Here is a 21,349-nt window from a genome sequence, read left to right on the forward strand (position 1 = left end):
GGATTTCAACAAACAGATGAAGTAGATGACATATATGCTCCAGTTGCAAAAATGCAAACGTTAAAAATACTTTTGGTATATTGTTGTAAAATGGGTTTAAATATCGAACAAATGGATGTCGAGACAGCCTTTTTGAATGGGAGAGTAACGTCTGAAGTACATATTAATCAACCGAAGGGATATGAAGACGGAACCGGTAGACTGTGTAAATTATTAAAAGCGTTATACGGTTTGAAAGAGAGTCCTAGAGCGTGGTATGAGTGTCTCGATAAATTTCTGTTGAAATTAGGATTTGAGAGAAGTAATATTGATTACTGTTTGTATATTTTAAAATTAGATAAAGATACAGTTTATTTACTTATATATGTTGATGACTTGTTAATTTGTAGTAAAAATGATGTATTGATAGAGGAAGTAAAGAAACTATTGTCGAAAAAATTTAAAATAAAAGAACTAGGAAAAATAAAAGAATATCTAGGGATTTTTGTAGCGTATGATGATGTGTCCCGTAAAGTAATGAAATTATCTCAACAGGAATATATTAAATCGTTAGCTGTGAAATACGATATAGAACAGTGTAAAGCGTACAAAACACCGATGGAGGTAAACTTAAAACTTGAGAAATCTGATGAGTGTGAAAGAAATATTAAATATAGAAATTTAATAGGTGCTTTGTTGTATATAAGTTCGGCTACGAGGCCAGACATAAGTTTTGCGGTAAATTATTTAAGTAGATTTCAGAATTGTTATAATAATACACATTTTAAATATGCTTTGAGAATATTGAAATATTTGTATTTGACTCGAGATTTAAGTTTACTGTATAATGGAAATAAAGACACAGAGATAGTTGATTGTTATGTAGATGCCGATTGGGCAGGCGATAATATTGATAGAAAGTCAACAACTGGATTTGTAATTAGATTATTTGGAAACATTGTATGTTGGAAGTCGAGAAAACAAAAATCTGTAACTAAAGCGTCAACGTTTGCTGAATATGTTGCGTTGTCTGAGGCTGTAACCGAAATAAAATTGATAACTGAATTGTTAAAATTGTTTAATGTAGAGTGTAAAAAAGCTGTTAATGTATACGAAGACAACTCTGGTGCAATTAATATAGCTAAGTATAGGAATTTCACGAAAAATTTGAAACATATAGAGGTTCATTATCATTATGTGCATGAGAGTGAGAATGAAGGAAAAACAGATATTATAAAAGTTGATTCGAATGACAATGTTGCAGACATATTTACAAAGTCCTTGAATAGGGAAAAACATGAAAAATTTCGGGAAATGTTGAATGTAGTATGACATGAAGATTTTGAATGTTCTGTAAGTACAGCACAAATGTAAGGAGGCGTGTTGAGAATATGTACATTTGTGTTGGTTATAGTGGCGAGCGAGTATGTGTGAGCACGCTTGGTATGTGCAAATAGGTAGGAGAGGGAGTTTCGGTTCGAGCGTGCTCGTACGCGAGAGAAGGGGCTAGAACGATTACAGCTGTTGAACTGTAGGCACCGCGCAGCACAGATACCTGATCTTCACATAAATAAGTTTTATATTAAATAATAAACACTTTATTTCACTCTTTCATTCAAATAAATAAGTTATAGATTATTTATCTGACCACCAAATTAACAATAATAAATAACATTCGATTCTGTGAACTGTTTAGTTTCAGAATATCATAATTTTCGTTTAAATATTTAAATAACTGTAGAACTGAATTTATTTTTGTTTCGTGCTCAGCCGAGGTGATCTCGGGACACGAATTGAATGCCGGGACCACCCTGACAAGAGCGCGGAGCAAGGTCCTAGAGGAATTAGCGAGGAGTGGATTTCAGATGACCCACGCGCTTCGGGTTTGATTTACAAGCACAATTTATTTCAAGACACGGTATTTTTACAGAGTTTTTCTCGCACTCGCGCGACCGAGCGGGCTAAGCATCTGCGCTAAGATGTCGGGACGGAAATCTTGCGTCGCTCGTACTCTCTGCGATGGCTCGCGAAACGGAGATCTTGAAGAGCGATTGAGTACCGCCCTCGCGATCGGAGATCTTGAACGCAACCAACGGGTATCTTGCTCGTGAGGCAGATGAGCGACCGCGAACACGATGACTTGCGAGATGCTCAGGCGCACTTATGGGCACTCGGGGACGCGATAGCGGGCGCAAGTTTCACACTAATCACAATAAGAAAGTAACTTAATTTAACAAGACGCGGGAATTCCGCGATAACGATAAGAACGGCGCGGCACGACAAGATGGCCGCAAACGGGGTTGATATCGGGATCGAACTCCCTGCGTATAATGTACCAGAACTGCTCGTCTGGGCTGACGCGCGGTTATCGCAACGCTCGAGAAAGACGCACTCGCGAAAACCGGGTTTGATTCGTGTGACGGTCTCGCCGTCGACACGGTTCTTTTTTGAAGAATTACGCTACCGCACGCGGTGATCACGTGATTCGTCTCCTTGCTTCGCCACTTTGTAAATTCGCGAAATGAGACGTTTCGCGCGACGACCAATCGAGCGGGTGCAGATCGCGACGAAACTGGTGCGCACGAGGCGACTCTTGGGTGGAGATCGGAAAACTTCCGATTTTGATGAAACTTTGTGAAAAGCTTTGTTTTGGATTAAAATAAAAGTCCTTAAAAGAAATTTTGGCGACTCTTATGATAAAGCCATTTTTTAAGATAAAATGATAAAAAACGAGGTGTCACATGGGTTTACAACTTTCCACGCGTGAAAAGTTCACGCATGTACTTCGTAAGGCACACTATGTGTCTAGTTTAAAAGATGTGGAGCCCCCCGCAGGTGGGCAACCTACTGCCTCCACGCATACACTTTTCACGCGAACCGAGGTTTACCCCCACCCCCTGTTTGCGGGGGGAGGGAGGCTATAACATCCCGTAGAATTATGAAGATCTTCGTATATTTTTTATCATTTTATCTTAAAAAATGGCTTTATCGTAAAAATCGCCAAAATTCCTTTTAAGGGCATTTTAACCCAAAACAAAGCTTTTCACAAAGTTTGTGACGTGACATTTGTCGCGTTCTCCGCCCAGCTCGGCCAAGGGAAAGGTCGGGGATGGCGCCTCGACTCGAGTCGAGGAAGGGCCGTCTGCGTTAACTAACTTTTTTTTTGTAGAACTTTCCGTAGGGATGACAGGTAGTGCCGGAGCGGGGGATCACCGTCCATATGTAACGACGAGAGTCGCGACGAGGGAAGGACGGGCGCTCGGAGGACGTACGGCGGAGTGGTCGGCCGACGGGCGGGCCACCGGGGCCTGCCGCTGGAGAAGCGTCGGAAATGTCTCGCCCAGCCTGACACGGCCCCGCCGCAGCTTAACCACGGGTGCACCACCGCGACTGCAGCGCGGGTGGACGACCTGCACGCTTCACCCGACGGCGCCCAGAGGGCCGAGCGGCGCCGCTACGGCCTGATCAGCCGGGCGGGAAACCGCGAGAAGCCCACGCACATACAGCAGCCAAATCAAACGGGCCGCGGGAAAATGGCGGAAATCGTCTGCAACGTCGCGAACAGGGCGACACACACGACCAATCGGTGGGGCGGAAGAACCGCGAGCTTGAGGGCGCGCGTGCGGGGGCCCGGCGTGGTCCCGCCGAGCCGACCACTCCTCACTGTCGAATCAGCCGCTGACGAGGAGCCACCCCTGGACGAGCGCCCCGTCGCCGCCGAGCAGCAGCGAGCAGCCTAACTGTAAGATCTCCACTCCGATGCTGCCTAATAATTGAGGGTTCGATCTCGGTCGCGACCCGGCGCAGTAAATGTTAATACCGACTCGATTACCGCAAGAATCAGCCTGATTAACGGTGGCTTGTAGATACCGATTCCCGTCGTCGTAGGCGCCGGTCAGCTTATCGCAGCTATTTGCCGGTACCGCGGGCACGTGGCCGGCCGAGATCGTGGCCAGAAAACTTGTTGAGAGCCCTACTCGAAAGCTTGCGTATGATCGACAGTCAATTCGCGGTTATCGTCGTGTGTATTTTGTGAATTGTGGGCGGAGGCGTGCCGCGGGTGGTACGCTCCGGTGCATATCGTACTTAGTGTTGCGAATTCAGGTATATTGTTGCGTGTCGTGTGCGGGAGTCCCGTGTGCGTGTCAGGAGGGACCGCGCCGGGCACATTGCGGTGCATCACGAGCTTCGCGGATATTTTGCGTCGCGTGCGCGGGCAAATATCGTCGCGTTTGCTCGGCAGAGAATCTTGCGAGCACATTGTTGCTTAGTGATGCGCACGGGCGGGCTCGCGTTTTGTGCGTTATGTCGTGTGCGTGAGAATTGTTGCGTATCCGGAATTTGGGAATGGGAGCGTGTGCGAGTTGACGATATTGCGTGGCCGCGTTTATACGAGTCGAATTGGTTGAGCTCGCTTGAGAGTCCTGCGGATACGTGGTGCCGTTGCCTGGGTGAGAGCCGTCGTGCTCGTTCGGGAAGAGAGCCTCGCGGGCGTGAACGCCACACGCTTCCGGCATGCTTTGGCCGCCGATTCGACTACCGCGTTGTTACGTGCCACCTGAGCGATATCGGGTCTCGAATTCCCGCTATGATTTCCGTGTTATCTTTGTGAAATATATTTGTTTCTTATTGTTTATTATTGAGCTTTATTTTGCGTGTCGGTTGCGTCACGCTCCTTCTCCACCTACACCCCTGTCGCGCGGATCTACGCCCTGAGCTCGCGGCGAAGCTATTGAGGCGGACGATGTCGAGACGTAATGCGCGTTTATAATCTGGCGCCCAATCGAGAGGTACCGCCCAAGACCTTAGGTACGGGAATTACGGTAAGAGATGTGACCTCGTTATCCCCTTGGAGCTATCGTCTGGCAAGTAGTTGATCAATTTGCAGCCGCGCCCCTTCGGCCAGCGAGACCGAGGGAAATCGGGTTGCAAGTTTCATCGAAATCGGAGATGCGCCGTTTTCGGAACTTTATCCCGACCCTTTGCACGGGTGCTAGATGCGTAACAAAACTTTCCGGAATTCGCGCGATGACCAATCGACCGGGTGCTAGCGCAACGAAAACCGGCTCACTCTTCACTTCACTTGACGAAAGAGCGATTTGAGATGTTTTACACGGCGACCTATCGAGCGGGTGCGGCTCGCGATGAAACAATACGGACTTCGCGCATTTACTTTCAAGAACACTCCCGAGATGCTAATTGCTACGAACGGCCGGCTCGATTTTTTCCTTACAGAGGCAGAACAGAAGAGAGCGCGGATCAATGTAGATCGTCCCTCGTCCCGATAGGAGATCCTCGACGGAAATCGTTGCCTCGCGAAGGACGAATCACATCGATCCACGATGTACAGAGTTGCGCAATGTACGTAAATTAGGAAACGCGTGCGCGTTTTGGAATTGCGAGGTCGGAACGGTAGGCGCGACAACCCGGTGAATCCGGGAGAGCTCGGGCCAAGCCCGAGGGTGGTTTGTGCGCGCGCCAGGGCCGTTCGCTGTTGCGATAGCGCCCCATTATACCGACTTTACCTTAATTCTATTTAATCCTAAACAATTTTTAATAAAAAACATTTTCTACAAGCTGGTTGTGGCCCAACTTTAAATCTACTTTTTTCTAAAGCTTCTAAAATATTTTGTAAAAATTTTTTGTGTTCTGTGTCTTTTGTAATAGTGTAATTTAATTTGTTTGTAACGATGCACCCCTTTCGCCAAAGTATCGTCCCCGGCCAACAACCGCCGGATGCCGTCCAACTGATTAGCAGTCGGGCGAAGACAAGGGCGCGATGCGCCCACATTTTTAATACGTCCAAATACCCCGTGTGCGCAGGCTAGACGCAGCACCGGGGCCTCCCCGACGGACGCCGACAGGAGCCGAGCCCCGCCGAAGACGAGCGCGCGGCGGCGCGCCGCTCCCACCACAGCGCAACTCGCCTGACAATCGACCTCCCTCCTAGCGAACCCGCTGCGCCAAGCGGTATATAAACCGGCGCGCCGACGAGAGAAAGACACTTCGTCTTCACCACGGCGTTCCGCTACTCCTGACGGAACCCACTATTTAACTCCTAGGGTAACACACCAAACGGGGTTCAGAGTCTGAGCCCCGACCGAGAGTTCTCAGGTGTTCCCGCACACCGACAAATTCACCCCCGACGGCCACGGCCCAGCGGGGTCGAGCGTGCTCGGCCTCGTAGCAAGGGTTCTCGCTACCGTAGCCCCGGGACTACGCAATCCTTCGCTGTACATATCGCGTTCCCGCCCGCGTTCTTATATTGTAATACCGCGTCCCACGCTGAGTGCACATGCACTACCGTCAAATCCCACGTTCCGTCTACCGCGCCGAGTGCAGCCGCACTGCCCCTCGCTGTACATATCGCGTCCCGCCTTTTGTTTGCGCTGCACCGCATCCCGCGGCTGCCCATGTCCGTCGCTATTATAGCGAATACCGCGTCGCATTATTTTCTGTAAACTATCGAATTGAATAAACTCTGTTTCTATTACATACGCATTACCACAATGATTATTGTCTCTTTGCCGTCTATATCGAATCCTGATCCGGCGACCTAGTCCGCGTTCGATACGAAAGATAGGCCGTTAGATACTGTTAGGTACCGTTAGGTACTGTTTTTTTCTTTAAAGAAAAATTTAGTGTATCAAATAGTTTATCCATGTCTATAATAAATTAAAAGTGTTCGATACAGTGGAGTCGCAATAGGGATCAGGGCGGTGGCGTTGAATTATCGAGACAGGATTTGGGGTAACAAAACAATATATTCTTCAACTTCTATATATACATTATGTTTGTATTATCTTAGGCGGCGCCTCAAAGGCGCTTAATCAAAAAATATATGTACTGAATGTACTATTCAGAATTTGATATTGTGGACGGCTTTATTTACAAGGGGGGGGGCTTGGATGGCTCTTTGTTATTGTTGGGATCTATCGAACGGCCCGGAGTGAGAGGTGGGTGGTCCGTTGGCTGGTCCGGTGGGTCAACTGGCGACCCAGGGGCCAGGAAGGCTCGTGTGCACACAGTCTGGCAAGCCGTTGTCCGGGTTTGCCTTATCCGTATCACATGGAGGGAGGGTGGTCGAGAGATGCGGCAATCTCGTTTGGCCAACAATAGTCCAGCGGGCCTGGTCAGACGCACCTCCGGGAGCTCGAGAGGTATGAGCTTCCACGGAAGTAGCGTGTGGCCCGTGGAGGGCTCCGGTCTCCTCTTATGACGTTCCTGAGTCGCTGGCTGACTACCCTTAAATCTTTCGAGGGGCTCGGGGCTCTTCACAAGCCGCTCCTGCGGCACTGGCTGGCGGAGAAGGGGCTTCTTCCCTCGTTTGCTCCTTGGCCTCGTCCGACACCTCCTTCTCTTTGTGGCTGCTGGAGTGGGGCCGCTCGGCGCCTCCACTTCTTCACGGCTGGGCCCGGAGGGGGCTCCCGGTCTGGAGGGAGCAGCGGTGGACCTTGGTCCGCGATGGGTGCAATAAAGCGGAGAAAATGTCGCTTGACGCTTAATTGCGATTAAGCGGAGGAGAGGGTATCTCACTCGACGCTCTTTCGTTAAGTTACATCTCGACTCACTCAACGCTTCCTCGACACGAGATCGTGGAGTATAGCGGAAGATGTAATGTGTTGATGTAATTTTTCATTTGCATGCGTTTTTACACGCAATATGACTTCAGTATATCTTGTTGTAATAAGCAATTCATATTTTGCGTTCGTTGGACTCATGTATTCGTCACGTGCTTTATAATTCGGAGTCACATCGAATATTGCCGCACCGCATGTATTTGTCACGTGCTCTATAACTGCTCAACGCGTCGAGGTGCGTGCACAGTCGTGAATACGGGTCTGGAAACTCTAGTAGTGGGGGGTGACTCGCTTAGTGAAGTCATTTTATGTAGTTGACACTATCACTGCCTGGAGCGCTGGAGGTTAGAGATTTTTTAAATAACGCAAATACATATTGAATATATTTTGACATAAACATATAACATGACATATGACATATGTCATATGTTATATAACATATTACATATTGACATATTGAATGTAACGAACGTAAGAATTAAGTTCTAGAAAGTGATTAATTGACAATGAAATTAACGAAATATTGTGTCGTGCCGAATTGCAAGACTGGGTGCAAAAGTCTGAAAATAAATTGTTCAGTTTTTAAAGTCCCAAAACGTGACGAATTGCGTAAAAAATGGATATCCGCAATCCCTGGCATAAAGGACTTGAAACCCAATCAATTTGTATGTGAAAAACATTTTGATAAAGAATGCATAATAAGGAATTTTGTAATGCGCGATGCACAAGCAAATGTCCTAGCCGAGATAAGCTCAATTATAAAAAAATATTCTGTCACATTAAAAGAAATTTTAATAATATATCCAGGGATCGGCAAAAAATTTCCATTTTTTATTTGTTAATTATTGATATAAATGAGCAATTTAATAAATGAGCAATTAGTCACAAAAAATTCAACATATATAACTTAATTACTACATTTAAATGTAGTAATTAAGTTATTTATGTTGAACCAGATAATTTTAAGTTAAATAATTTTTTAATAATTAATATTTACCTGAGACTAATATTTATTATGAGAAAATTAGTAATTATTTTCCATTAATTATTAATTTTCTAATAATTTCTAGTAATTATTTCGACAAACAATTAATTATTTTAATAATAAAAAATTTATGTCTACTAATTACCAATTTGTAAAATAAATTAATTATAATAATTTTTTGTGACTAATTACTAATTTACTGTTTCTATAAACATTTAATTTGGTGTTATTATCTACTCATTTTGTGAATAATTAAAAAATGAAAAATGGTAATTTTTTTGCCAATCCCTGAATATATCTATATGTTGACACTATAATTTGAGATAGGATATTTTATCCTTCACCTACCACGGCCGGGGTTCTTTGGCTGGCAGGGCTCTAATAATTTATTCAATAAATGATAATAAATAATAATAAATAAAAATAATAATAATAATAACGAATAACGCAAAACACAACAACATTCAAATGAGACAAACAGAGGATACATACATCGACAATTAAACAAATGACCAAGTTTTGGCGACTCTTCGAGGAGTAAATGAGTCAAGCGTTGACATCAGGGGAAATTTTACTTTTCTTGTCACAAATTCAAGTTCTTATGACTAGATTAAAAGCTAGATACAATAGTCCCAATGGACCTCGATTTCTAGACTTTAAAAATTAGGTACTCAATTTGTAGTTGATTTTATTTAATTCGTTCAGAGTAAGTACCAAGGAACTCAATTATCTAAATCTGCTGTACCTACAATTTTCTATGAGTCTTCCTCGACTGTAACGGTTTCCAAAGATGAGAATTTGCAGGATAAAAAGTTATGTGTTGATGCTGCAAGTAATGGATTGCTTAACTCAGACGTGCATTGTACACTATCAAAATCCATCGATATCACATTGCCTGTTCCAGAGTCTATTGATATGACAAGTAAATATTATCATGCTTTATTGTATTCCATGAATTCAAATAGCAATCCAGCAATTAATTTCTACTATATGCAGCCACTTCATGATGCTATTTTCGTAATAGTTATTATAATATACACTCTATTATAGCTGATTACATTCACGAGTTTTCGCTCTCTGAAAGCGCGAATATGAATGCAGAGAATTCGAGGAGTGTAATTGATCATCAGCAAAGTCCTCAGTCTTCTGATGGATGCATAGGTACGAACGACAATCTCGTTCCTAAAGAAACAAATAATTTCACTGAGAAAACATCAGACTCAGTTGACCTAAGACTCATAAAAACTATCAGCATGGCGTGTAAGTGTTGCTATTATTGTATCTATACTAACTATATAAAAATGAATAAAATAAAAATGTATTTAAAAACAACGTCAAAAGACGCGGCAGAGTCTCGACATTAATATATAATATACGCTAGACAGAAATAAGTGGAGGAGTAAAAGGAGGGGTAAATAATAAATGGAGGGGTAAAAGTCATAGTGGTGTAAGTCAAATTTTTTGAAATTTTTTTCTTGCGTGCATATATGCAATCTATACAATATATAAATTGCATCTATGCACACAAAAAAATATTTTTAAAAATTTAACTTATACTACTATGGTATAAGTTACCCCTCCAAATAAGCAAATAAAATAAATTTGTAACAATAGTTTAAATAAATAAATAAATAAATAAATAAATAAATAAATAAATAAATAAATAAATAAATAAATTCATCAAACAATCAATAATGCATAAACATGAAATATGAATGGATATATATGTGGGAACGGGCCTCCTCACTCGAGAGGAGAATATTGGAGGATCGCCTAGGGATAATGGGAATAGAACCAGCAACAGCGGCGAAGAAAGTAGGCGCGTCATTAATCGTTTCTATATATATATATAAAGTTCCATTTTTTAGTAATCGTTTCTGTATCAATAAAGTTCCGTTTATAAATCTTTGCTTAAGAATGAGTTCATCCGATTAGTTTTTATACTGTCATCTACACGAATCCTAAATATGGCGCTGGTACGAACGTTTGCAGAGATTATAAGAATTAGGGCCCGAGCACTGTTTACGTCTTACTGTTTAAGTTTTTCTATGTGCCAAGGCCCTTAAGGCCTGACAATGTGAATAATATCGTTACATATATTGTATTCCATATATTGTAGCGTACAAAGATTTGTCAATCACAATACCAAACTCGTGGGGTTTCACTGAATTATATAGAGGAACAAAACGGTGTTTGGTACTTTCACACGTACGGTTGATGACCAATAATGACACAGATGATCCTATTGTAGACAAAAGTGTCATAATCGACGTAGATGGCATAATTGATTATAAGATTTATGGAAAATCGGTCGACATTCAAGAAATTAAGATCTTGCAAAATATGAACGATGTAACGTCGCTACCTGTTATTTTATCGAAATTCGAGCGCATGCGAGTTTGTCAATGAGTTGGACCAGTTGAAGAATGTTTTATTCAACGAGACATCGCGTATCGAACTTATAGCAATGATTAGCATCATATCGATTGTGAATTGACCACCAAGGGAAAAAGGTGCAAACATTGCAAAAGATTGAAAAGCACGTTGCTGCAAAAACAGGCACGTCTTAAAAAGCGTGATCAAGTGAAGAGAGTCGTGCGTCTCGCAAATTCAATTGATCAGAAAAAAATTAATGCCTTGAGAAAAAAATTGAGCCAAACGCGTTGATTAAAAAATCGATCAAAATATCGAATCACTGTGTTGCAAGATGAGTTAAACTCGACGCAAAACTGTTGAAGGTAGAGATTTAAAACACCGTTAACTTGCAACTGAAAAGTTTATTTGATTTACACACAGCGCATCGTGCGGTAGGCAAGAAGAACATGAACAACTAAAATACAAGACAGGGATACCTCGATTCGCAAACGTAACTAACGCCGCGTAACATAAAGGCGCGTTCTCATGTATTAAGCGAAACCTTTATTGGAATGTGAACAAACAACACCCTCCCTCAATAAAAGTTTTGAAGAAAAAAAACTTAAACTTAAATCTTGGATATTTTAAATATATATGTTGTTAATAAAAAAAATTTGTAATACTTCGGTTTAGTTAAATATACCTAATCACTATGGTTACTTAAACCCATTAAAGCCCTAAGTTTCTCAAAGGATGGTCGGCATAACGGTTTGGTTAGTATGTCAGCCATTTGGTCGCTAGTGTGAATGTATTGAACATTAATAATTCCCTGAGTAATTTTCTCCTTGATGAAATGATATTTAATATCTAGATGTTTCATGCGTTTCAGTTGTTCGTGAGAATTACATGACCTAATGGTTGACTGGTTGTCTTCGTAAATAGTTACCGATATGTCATCAGAAATCTTTAACTCTAATAGTACATTTCTCAGCCAACATGCTTCACTGATGCAGCAGCTGAGAGCAACATATTCGGCCTCACAAGTGGACAAAGCTACTGTAGCCTGCTTTTTCGACGTCCACATAACTAGATTGCCATAAACTTGAAGGCAATAGCCACTCGTAGATTTTCTATCTATCGGATTGCCGCCCCAGTCCGCATCAGCGTAGCCTGTTAACAATTCGTCACTTGTTTTTCTCTGATAAATTAGCTTAAGATCAATAGTACCTCTAATATATCTTAATAGGCGTTTAAGACAAACCCACAGATCCTTACTAGCACAAGTCTGAAAACGAGACAGAAAGGTTATGCTTGCACATAAATCCGGTCTAGTACCAATCATTGCATACATAATGCATCCAATAAGTTTTCTACATCGAAGTTCTAAATCGGCACTCTCAGATTCATTCTTCTGTAACGTTGACAGACTGACGTTTGGATCCATTGGCGTACTCACACTGTGACAGTCAGACATATTAAACTTTTCGAGCATTCTTTTAAGATACTGGGTCTGGTTCAAGGTGGTAGTTCCATTTTTCAAATCCTGGTTTATGTTAATACCTAAGTAGCAACTTGCAAGACCTAGATCTTTCATTTTAAATACACTTTTTAGCTTGTTTATAATAAAATCCAGCATTGAGCCAGATCCAGTACACAGAAGATCATCAACAAAAGCAATTAAATAGACTATACAATCATCTTTTACATAGTAGTACAAGCAGTGATCACTCTCTGTTTTTGTGAAACCTTGACTCAACATGAACTCATCTAATGTCTCATACCAACACTTAGGAGCGCCTTTCAAGCCATATAGAGCTTTTTGTAGTTTACAAAGTTTGTCTTTAGGTACATTAAAGTTTGTTGGTAGAACCACATAAATGTCCTCTTTAATTGTGCCATTAAGAAAGGCGCTACATACGTCTAAATGATATACTGGCCATTCATTCTTATTACTTATAGCTAATAACGTTTTTATGCTAGTCATTTTTACCACAGGAGAATAAATATCACAGTAGTCTAAATCTTTTTGCACAAAACCCCTTGCCACCAGTCGAGCTTTGAAAACAGTCTCTTTATCTTTGTTTCGTTTTACCTTGTAAATCCATTTGGTGTCGATGATTACAACCTTGTGCTCTGGCTTTTCGACAAAGATCCAAGTATTATTCTCTGCAAGCGCTGTCATTTCTTCTTTCATCGCCTCAATCCATTGAGACGCCTGGGGAGACGACAATGCCTCTTCCAGTGTTGCTGGCTCTTCACTATCCATGGCAAAATAACAGTGATAGTCCTCGACAAGTTTTCTGGGTGGTCTAGTTTTTCGTTGTGGTCTTCCTTCAGTAGTCTGTGGATTAAGACTCGATACGGGTGTTTCGATATATTCTTCTACGGTTTCTTCGACTTCTTGTTCTTCAGTTTGATCTTCATTTAGTTCTTCAGGGACCTGTGTTTCGTTATGAAATTCTTCTTCCGGAGCCTGAATTTCGCTGTTGGACGTTTCCTCAGTCAGCACCAATAAATCTTCAACCGGTGAACTCTCTGGTACAAGCAGAACTTCTCGTTCTATGGAAAAGGTTTTTCTGTCTGGATAGTAAATCTTAAAACCTTTCGTGTTTTCTCCAAAGCCAACTAGGATACCTCTTCTACTTTTGCTGTCCAGTTTAAGACGTCGCTGCTTTGGTATATGAGTCCATACTTCTGTACCAAAAATGGCTTTCAACAATTTGATGTCAAACTTTTTGTTGTACCACAACTCATATGGTGTTTTCTTTACAATTGAGCTGGTTCCAGTTCTATTTAATATAAATACCGCTGTGTTAACAGCCTCAGCCCATAGATTCTTTTGCAAAGATTTTCCTTTTAACATCGTCCTTGCAGCCTCCATTACTGTTCGCATCTCTCTCTCTACCTTTCCATTTTGGGTTGGTGTATAGGGTACGCAGGTTTGATGTATAATCCCGATCTTCTAGTATTCGCTTTACCGTACCGTTTATGAATTCTCCACCATTGTCGGTGCGTAATGCCTTGACTTCCGTTCCTTGATTTTGACACAGGGTAAGAAACGTCTTCAATTTTGATGCAACTTGACTCTTCTTGCTTAGAAAGTAGACAGTACGGAAATGCGAAAAGTCATCCTTCATCAGAAGAAAATAACGCGAGCCTCCCAGTGATGTTTCTTCAATAGGACCGCATACATCGGCGTGGATCAGCTCTCCGGGAAAGGTGGTCTTGGTTTCACTACTTGGGTGAGGTTTCCTGCATTGCTTGCCTTCAATACACGCCGTACAGAAGTGATTTTTTGTACAGGAAATGGTTATGCCATTTTGAATAAGAATGTTCTTCACGTGTGCGAAATTTTGATGTGCTAGTTTGATATGATAACGAAACAGTTCACAGTCATTGTTGCAGTCATTATTAGACACTGTTTTCTTGCTGTTCGCCTTTGAATTCAACACTCCCGTACTTTCATTGGAAGTTACACTTGACAAAGCTTGTTCATTTTTATTGAAGCACATTTTGAACATTCTACCCTCACGTTTTGCAATTACGATAGTAATATTGTCTTTTACGAACTTACAAATATTATTATCGGAGATCATATTTAGTTTTTTGTCCAAAGCACTAATAACTGAGAATAGATTTACTTTTAAGTTCGGCACAAAAAGTACATTTTTTAATTCTACCGATGACCATTTCTTCCCGTTAAAAGCTTTTAATTTAATATTTCCTTCACCGACTACTTTAACCTTAGCGCCGTCACCTAACTGAACCGTACGAGTATAATTTAGCACTTTATAATTTTCGAAATACACTTGGTCATTGCACATGTGGTGTGTGCAACCGCTGTCCATATACCAACAGTCACTGGATTGTTCGTATGTACTTGCCACTAAAGCTGTGATATCTTCCTGCTTCTTCTTATTCTTGTCCTTTTTCTTGAAAAAACAGTATTTGGCAATATGTCCATGCTTCTTACAGAATTCACATTGCTTGTTTTTAAAACAGTCTTTTTTCAGATGACCAACTTTGTCACACGTCAAGCATTTTAGTTTTGTGTTAAATCGGCTCACTAGTGCTGTCGTTGCCTCTTCGCTGCCGGCTCGCTCCTCTTCAAGAAGTAGTTTCGATGTTAATTCTTCGAGTGTCTGTTTATCTGCCGGGGCAGACTCCCAAGCAGACCTAAAGTGCTTGTATTGGTCCGGGAGTGACATGAGTATTTTGGTTATGGTCATCTTATCTGAAATTTCTTCTCCGGCTTGTTTTAATTTAACACGGATTTCTTCGATTTTAGATAGAAAGTCAGACATCGAATCTTGATTAAACTCGGCCGTGAAGAATTTTTGTTGAAGAAGATGAATACTCACAGCAGATTCTTTATCGTATACGGCCTTTAGTTTGTTCCACATGTCATGTGAAGTCTCACACGATAAAATGTGTGTGAGCGGTCCATGTTCGATCCGCGTGACGATAACTTCCTGGGCTTTAGCATCTTGTTTTAACCACTCCACCTGTGCTGGCTGTTCCTCAGGTTTTACTATGACTCCCGATACAATATCAAAAAGTCCACGCCCTTTTAGAATAACGGAGGTTTCAAATTTCCAGACAGGCCAGTTTTCGCCGTTAAGTTTGGTAATTATCGTGGTAGCCGTTACCGCCATTTTGGTGCGCCGTGCAGTCCCGCCGTGAGTGACAACGACCGCGCCGTTGTCTTTTAACAAAGAGTCCACGCACTTTTTTGCTCACGTCAGTATTTTTCACTGCAAGCTATAGGCTCGCTGGGCCCATAACCTGTTGAAGGTAGAGATTTAAAACACCGTTAACTTGCAACTGAAAAGTTTATTTGATTTACACACAGCGCATCGTGCGGTAGGCAAGAAGAACATGAACAACTAAAATACAAGACAGGGATACCTCGATTCGCAAACGTAACTAACGACGCGTAACATAAAGGCGCGTTCTCATGTATTAAGCGAAACCTTTATTGGAATGTGAACAAACAACAAAAACGAGCTGGCAAATATTCAGGACGAAACGTTGGAGAAAAAATTCTTTCTTTGAATATACCAACAACACAGCAAAATACGTTGAAAGAAATAATAACTTCAGCGAAAACACAAAAGAGAGGTCATCGATATTCAGAAGAATGGATAATGCTCTGTATGTTAATAAACATACGTTCACATGGATATTACGAATTTTTACGAAAAAACAACGTTATTCCATTACCGTGTACCCGAACTATTCGAAATTATTTTACAATGATTAACACAAAATGTGGCTTTGATAGTAATTTTTTCAAACTGCTAAAAAAAAGTTTTGCTTTCAAAAAACCGATGCAACGCCACGGAATATTATTGCTCGATGAGATCAATCTCCGAAAATCAATTTCCGTATGCTCGAAAAACCTTACCTATACAGGATTAGTTGATTTTGGTGACGATGGACCCCAAGCGACGAGTAGAAGATCAAGCGACTCACGGACTTGTGTTAATGTTTCAACCACTCGCAGACACCTACACACAGCCAATAGCAGTCTTTGCATCAAAAAATCCCGTGAAGGGCGACGAACTAGCAAAACTAGCCATTAAAGCAATCGTTTTGTTGGAGGAATCTGGGGCCATAGTGCATGGAATTGTTTCCGATGGAGCTGCGACAAATACGAAGATGGGAAAAATTCTGGGCATAAAAAGCTCAATCAATGAGACTCAGACATGGTTTACTCATCCCTCGGATAATGATCGCCGCGTGTTTATATTCTCTGATGTTCCTCATCTTGTGAAGAATGTCAGAAATCGTTTATACAACAAAAAAATACTAAGAGTATGTATATAAATTTATATTAATACATTGATAGAGGTCTTACTACTATACGTCTCGTTTTGCACGTATATTTTATTGTAGATAAACGCAAGGGATAATCCGATCAAGTGGGAATATTTTAAAACTCTACACAAATTGGACAGTAACCAATTAGGAAACGCTCGAGCATGTCCTCGGCTGACTTTAAGACACGTAGAATTGGATAACACTGCTAAAATGCGTATTAAGCTCGCAACACAGGTGCAAATGATACGATTCGAATAATTTATGTATTCGAATAATTTATTGGTATACATTTTTTAAATGATTTTCTATTAGATATTCAGCAATTCAGTGGCGGCGAATGGGCTTCAGTTCTACGTATCTCAAAAGTGTCAAGGATTAGAAGGCTGTGAAGCGACTATTGAGTTTTGCAAGCGAGTGAACGACATGTTCGACGCTCTAAATCGGAAAGTTTCGAACCAAGGAGTTACTTCGAATTCTCACGATTTCCAGGTAAACGTTCTATCACACCATCCAATGTAGTTCTCAGTTTTGTCATGACTTTTGCGCACTCGATAGGAAACTAGAATTATATAATTGTTTTTGTTCGATGTAAAATTTTACGTTCCCATAAACGAGAATTTATTTTTTATTAAGTAAATATTGACCGTCAAAACGTCAATTGTGACATTTAATTGATAAATAGCGTCCACAGTTTGAATTCATAGACTTTCTGTTTAAGGTCTTTGCCACTATTTTCAGTTTTTATTATCTTCATACAATTTAAAACGTTCTCGTGATTAGGTTCTACAAAATTCAATACAATGGCTCAATGACTGGGAGACCGCAAAAATTAGGGGGGAAATTAACGAGCATGAGTTTTTGACTCCGGAGACCGCAAGAGGTCTTCGTTTGTCGCTGCAATCTACAATCGACTTATGTCAGTATTTGGAAGTGCGCTACGGTTTCAAATACCTATTAACTGGGAAAGTGAACCAGGACAACTTGGAGGTAAAGTTGCTCAATAATACTTTAATACCTTGTTTAACCCCTGATGGCCATTTTTCTTTCAGAAATTTTTCGGCATTATCCGTCAAGCGGCGGGTTGTAATGACCATTCGACTTGCCCGACCTTTCTGCACCTATATAAATTACTTTCAATATATAGTATTTTGAAACCGCCAAAGTACGGAAATTGTACTGTATCTGAACCTGCGCAAAAGATACTGATTACAGTAAATGACTTCAAAGAGATCAGCGGAAAACCGGATTCAAAAATGACACAAAGCCGTGAAAAAATAAGAAATAGGTTGGACGAGATTTTAAACAGCGAAGACATCGAAGATCAAGATATTTTCGCAGACGACTATGACTACACCCTTCCTAGTGTTGTTGATTGCATTATTTATTACGCAACAGGTATCCTAAACTAACAAATAACATCTCCCGATTCTTTCCGCCCTTAAATTTGTCCTTAAAAGAAAAAACAACACGAAATGCAATTTATGAAAATTGCACACGTGTTGTTTTAACTGTCTATTAATAATTGACATTGAGCAGGTACTACTGGAATCTTAGGACCAAGTCGGTGAAAACTAATATATATATTTCTAAAACTTCTTTTCACAATTAATTGCACTTTTTTTAAGCTGTTTCGGTCTTATTTGCATGCGGTTGCTGTACGCATGGGATTTTCTTGAAAGGCGTGTGTTATGCATTACTTGCATAGTTGTGCAAAGTTTTATTTTCTACATTTCACGTTCTTTGTTCATATGAAACCAATCGTTTGAGTATGTTGCTATCATGCAAATTTGGTATCTGATCGATTCTACAATTCTTATGTTGAATTAATCTTAGGATTTATACATGTACGCTATACATTTTGAATATTTTTTTTATTTTACAAGCTTTATATCAATTAACAATTGATAAAATATCACTATCGTTTAAATAGTCGATACTTATCAGATACCAAACTACCTTCCCCTTCTAACTATTTTTGCCTAAACTATTTTTGTTTGAACCTTCCTGAGTCCAAAATATAAGATTGGTTTGTAGTTGGCACATCTTGGTAATGTCATAATTTGAATATATGCCTTTGTATTTTATACGCAGGATAATAATGACTTACATAGGCAAAATACGATAAAATACCCCGTAGAACTTTGATACTTTGTAAAGACCGCCGCGATCGATACAAAAGGCAATAAGAAATTCATCCGATTTTGTCTGCTTTGACTCCGTTAGTCTGCTAATGACACAAAAAGTTACTTATATAGCGAAATAGGCACATAACTAGGATGGAACCCAAACCAATCTCAATTTTTCATCTTGGATTGCTATTATCTGACTATTGGTTCCGCACATTTTTCCCTTTCATAATATCTACAACCATTATCTTAACATTTTCTAGGCTACGTATGCAAACAAGTTTTGCGGTGCTATGGTGCATGTGAAAATTGTCGTGCAGCGTTAATACAAGATCCCAACAATCACAGTTCGCTTTCTAAATTAGTCGACCTTAAATCAAATGGAAGGCTGATTCATCCTAACACAACTTTTTTTCAATTAATACGTTTTATCGAGAATTGTTTTTCTAAGCATGCTACAAGCAAACATGTCTTTGATGAAACAATAGATGAAGTTTTGGACTCATATCCTTTTTCATTCCCGTGCAAGACGCATGCCTCACATCTCTTGTCATATACACTCCAATATTATGTTCGAATGAGAATGAGACAGTTTACATTTCAAGAGAATGAGAAGAAAAAAAAAAGAATTTGTGCAGAAAAAAAAATTATCAAAACTTACAAATCAATGAATAGTAGTCATCACAAAGACATAATGGCACCCTTCTTGAACGTAAGTTTTTACAAGCGATAGCTTGATGAGCATATAAACGTACCTTTTAGGATACAGCAAATTTTGAAATATTGAATTTTTCTTTTCAGTTGCTGATAAGTCTCATTTTGTCACATCAAATGGATTCAGAACGCCAGTACGTCTCCTCATTGCTATCAAGAACAATATCTTGTACAGCATATTGCATCCAGTCAAACGGATCCACAAGTAGCACAAAGATTAGCGAATGCATTCACCGAGCTAACGACGGATATAGACTTTTAGTATGGACTTGAATAACCGTCCTTAAAGATTGAAGTTTAAAAGTAATTTCGATAAATTTGTCGTGAACGTACAAGGATTCTTAACGGTTAAGTAAAATAGAAATTAAAATGTAAATAAACAAAAATCAAAGAATTATTTAAACAATACACGCGTGGATTTAATGCTTAACGCTTGGAATTTTTTAACGAATTTAGTTAACGACATATTTGTAGAAAAATTGAATTAGTTCAGTTCCTTGCTTTAATCATATTAATCATACGGTGTACAATGAGCGTTTTTAACATATAGATGTATTTTATTTTATTTATGGATGTTATTGCAAAAAGAGGACTTAAGCATATAAGCTTTTTATTTTCTTTTCGTAAAATAATTGTAAAAAAAAACAATAATCAGAATCAAACTAAAAACGGTAAGACTGCAAGACGGATCTCTTGCTACCACTCATCCACATTTGAACTCATTTAAAACGTTGATTGAGCCAACTTATTTAAAAAACTCGCTGTTTTTTGCATATACTATTTTCTATCTTACATTTATTATAAAAATATTGTATTAGTTAAGGCCTCCGCAATGAAAAATATAAGGAACAAGGAACAAATATTAGCGATTAATATTATTCCTGATTTCTTATTTTTAATCGCTAATATCTGTTCCTTGTTCCTTATATTTTTCATTGTGCGGGAGCCTTTACGGTGAAACGGATTAGTGGACAACGCGTATGCGTGATAAAAAATCCTTGCAACGCAGCGACGCGCGCGGTCACATGGCAAAGCTATGAAAATATCGTCATTAAGCGAGTCACCCCCACCACCAAAAAAACGGACGAGTTTCCGGACCTGTATTCACGACCGTGGGTGCGTGTGCTTTTGGGGAAAGTGGGCAACCTACCGCTTCACCGGCTTCACTCTCTGTAACGCTCTCGAAAGACTCTGACGTTCCTTTCGCTCTCTGAATAAAGGCACGAGTTATACTTATACTTATCGCTCTATCTATCTACCTACCGTTTCTCATCACTATCCTGCCTGTATCATCGGCTAATATTAACAACAAGTTATGGGCCCAGACCCTGACGACGCATTCAGGAGGCTATAGAGAAGTGAGAGAAAAGGGTAAGAGGTAGTGAAAGCAAAAACTGCGAGTGAAGACTGTGTAAGCTGCTGAACGTGACGCTGGTGCTGAAATATGGCTGAGACCAAGCTGTATCACATTCATTGCTTCAATGGACAGAATTTTCAACTCTGGAAACGTCAAATGGAGATATACATGCTGGAGAACAATCTCCGAAAGTATATTGATGGATCGACGCCGCGCCCGACAGCCACCACGGACATTGCCGCATGGGAACAGAAGGATGCAGAGGCGCAGGCCTTCCTCACGCGTGGCCTTGAGCTGGATCAACTCCGTTATCTGACGGACTGCAGTACAGCTGCTGAAATGTGGGGGCGTCTCAAAACTATCCATGCAGAGAAGAGTAACTAGTCGGTTCAGGTATTGTTAAATCAATTTATAAACGCGAAGATGGATC

At 40.6% G+C, this 21,349-nt stretch overlaps 1 pseudogene; it reads left to right on the forward strand.

Annotated features, from left to right (window-relative positions):
* The first annotated feature begins 8,065 nt into the window (after positions 1-8,065).
* On the forward strand, positions 8,066-19,771 carry LOC139824658 (uncharacterized; annotated as a pseudogene).
* Positions 19,772-21,349: the final 1,578 nt, after the last annotated feature.

This window comes from Temnothorax longispinosus, unplaced genomic scaffold (genome assembly GCF_030848805.1).
Source record: "Temnothorax longispinosus isolate EJ_2023e unplaced genomic scaffold, Tlon_JGU_v1 HiC_scaffold_50, whole genome shotgun sequence".
Taxonomy (NCBI): domain Eukaryota; kingdom Metazoa; phylum Arthropoda; class Insecta; order Hymenoptera; family Formicidae; genus Temnothorax; species Temnothorax longispinosus.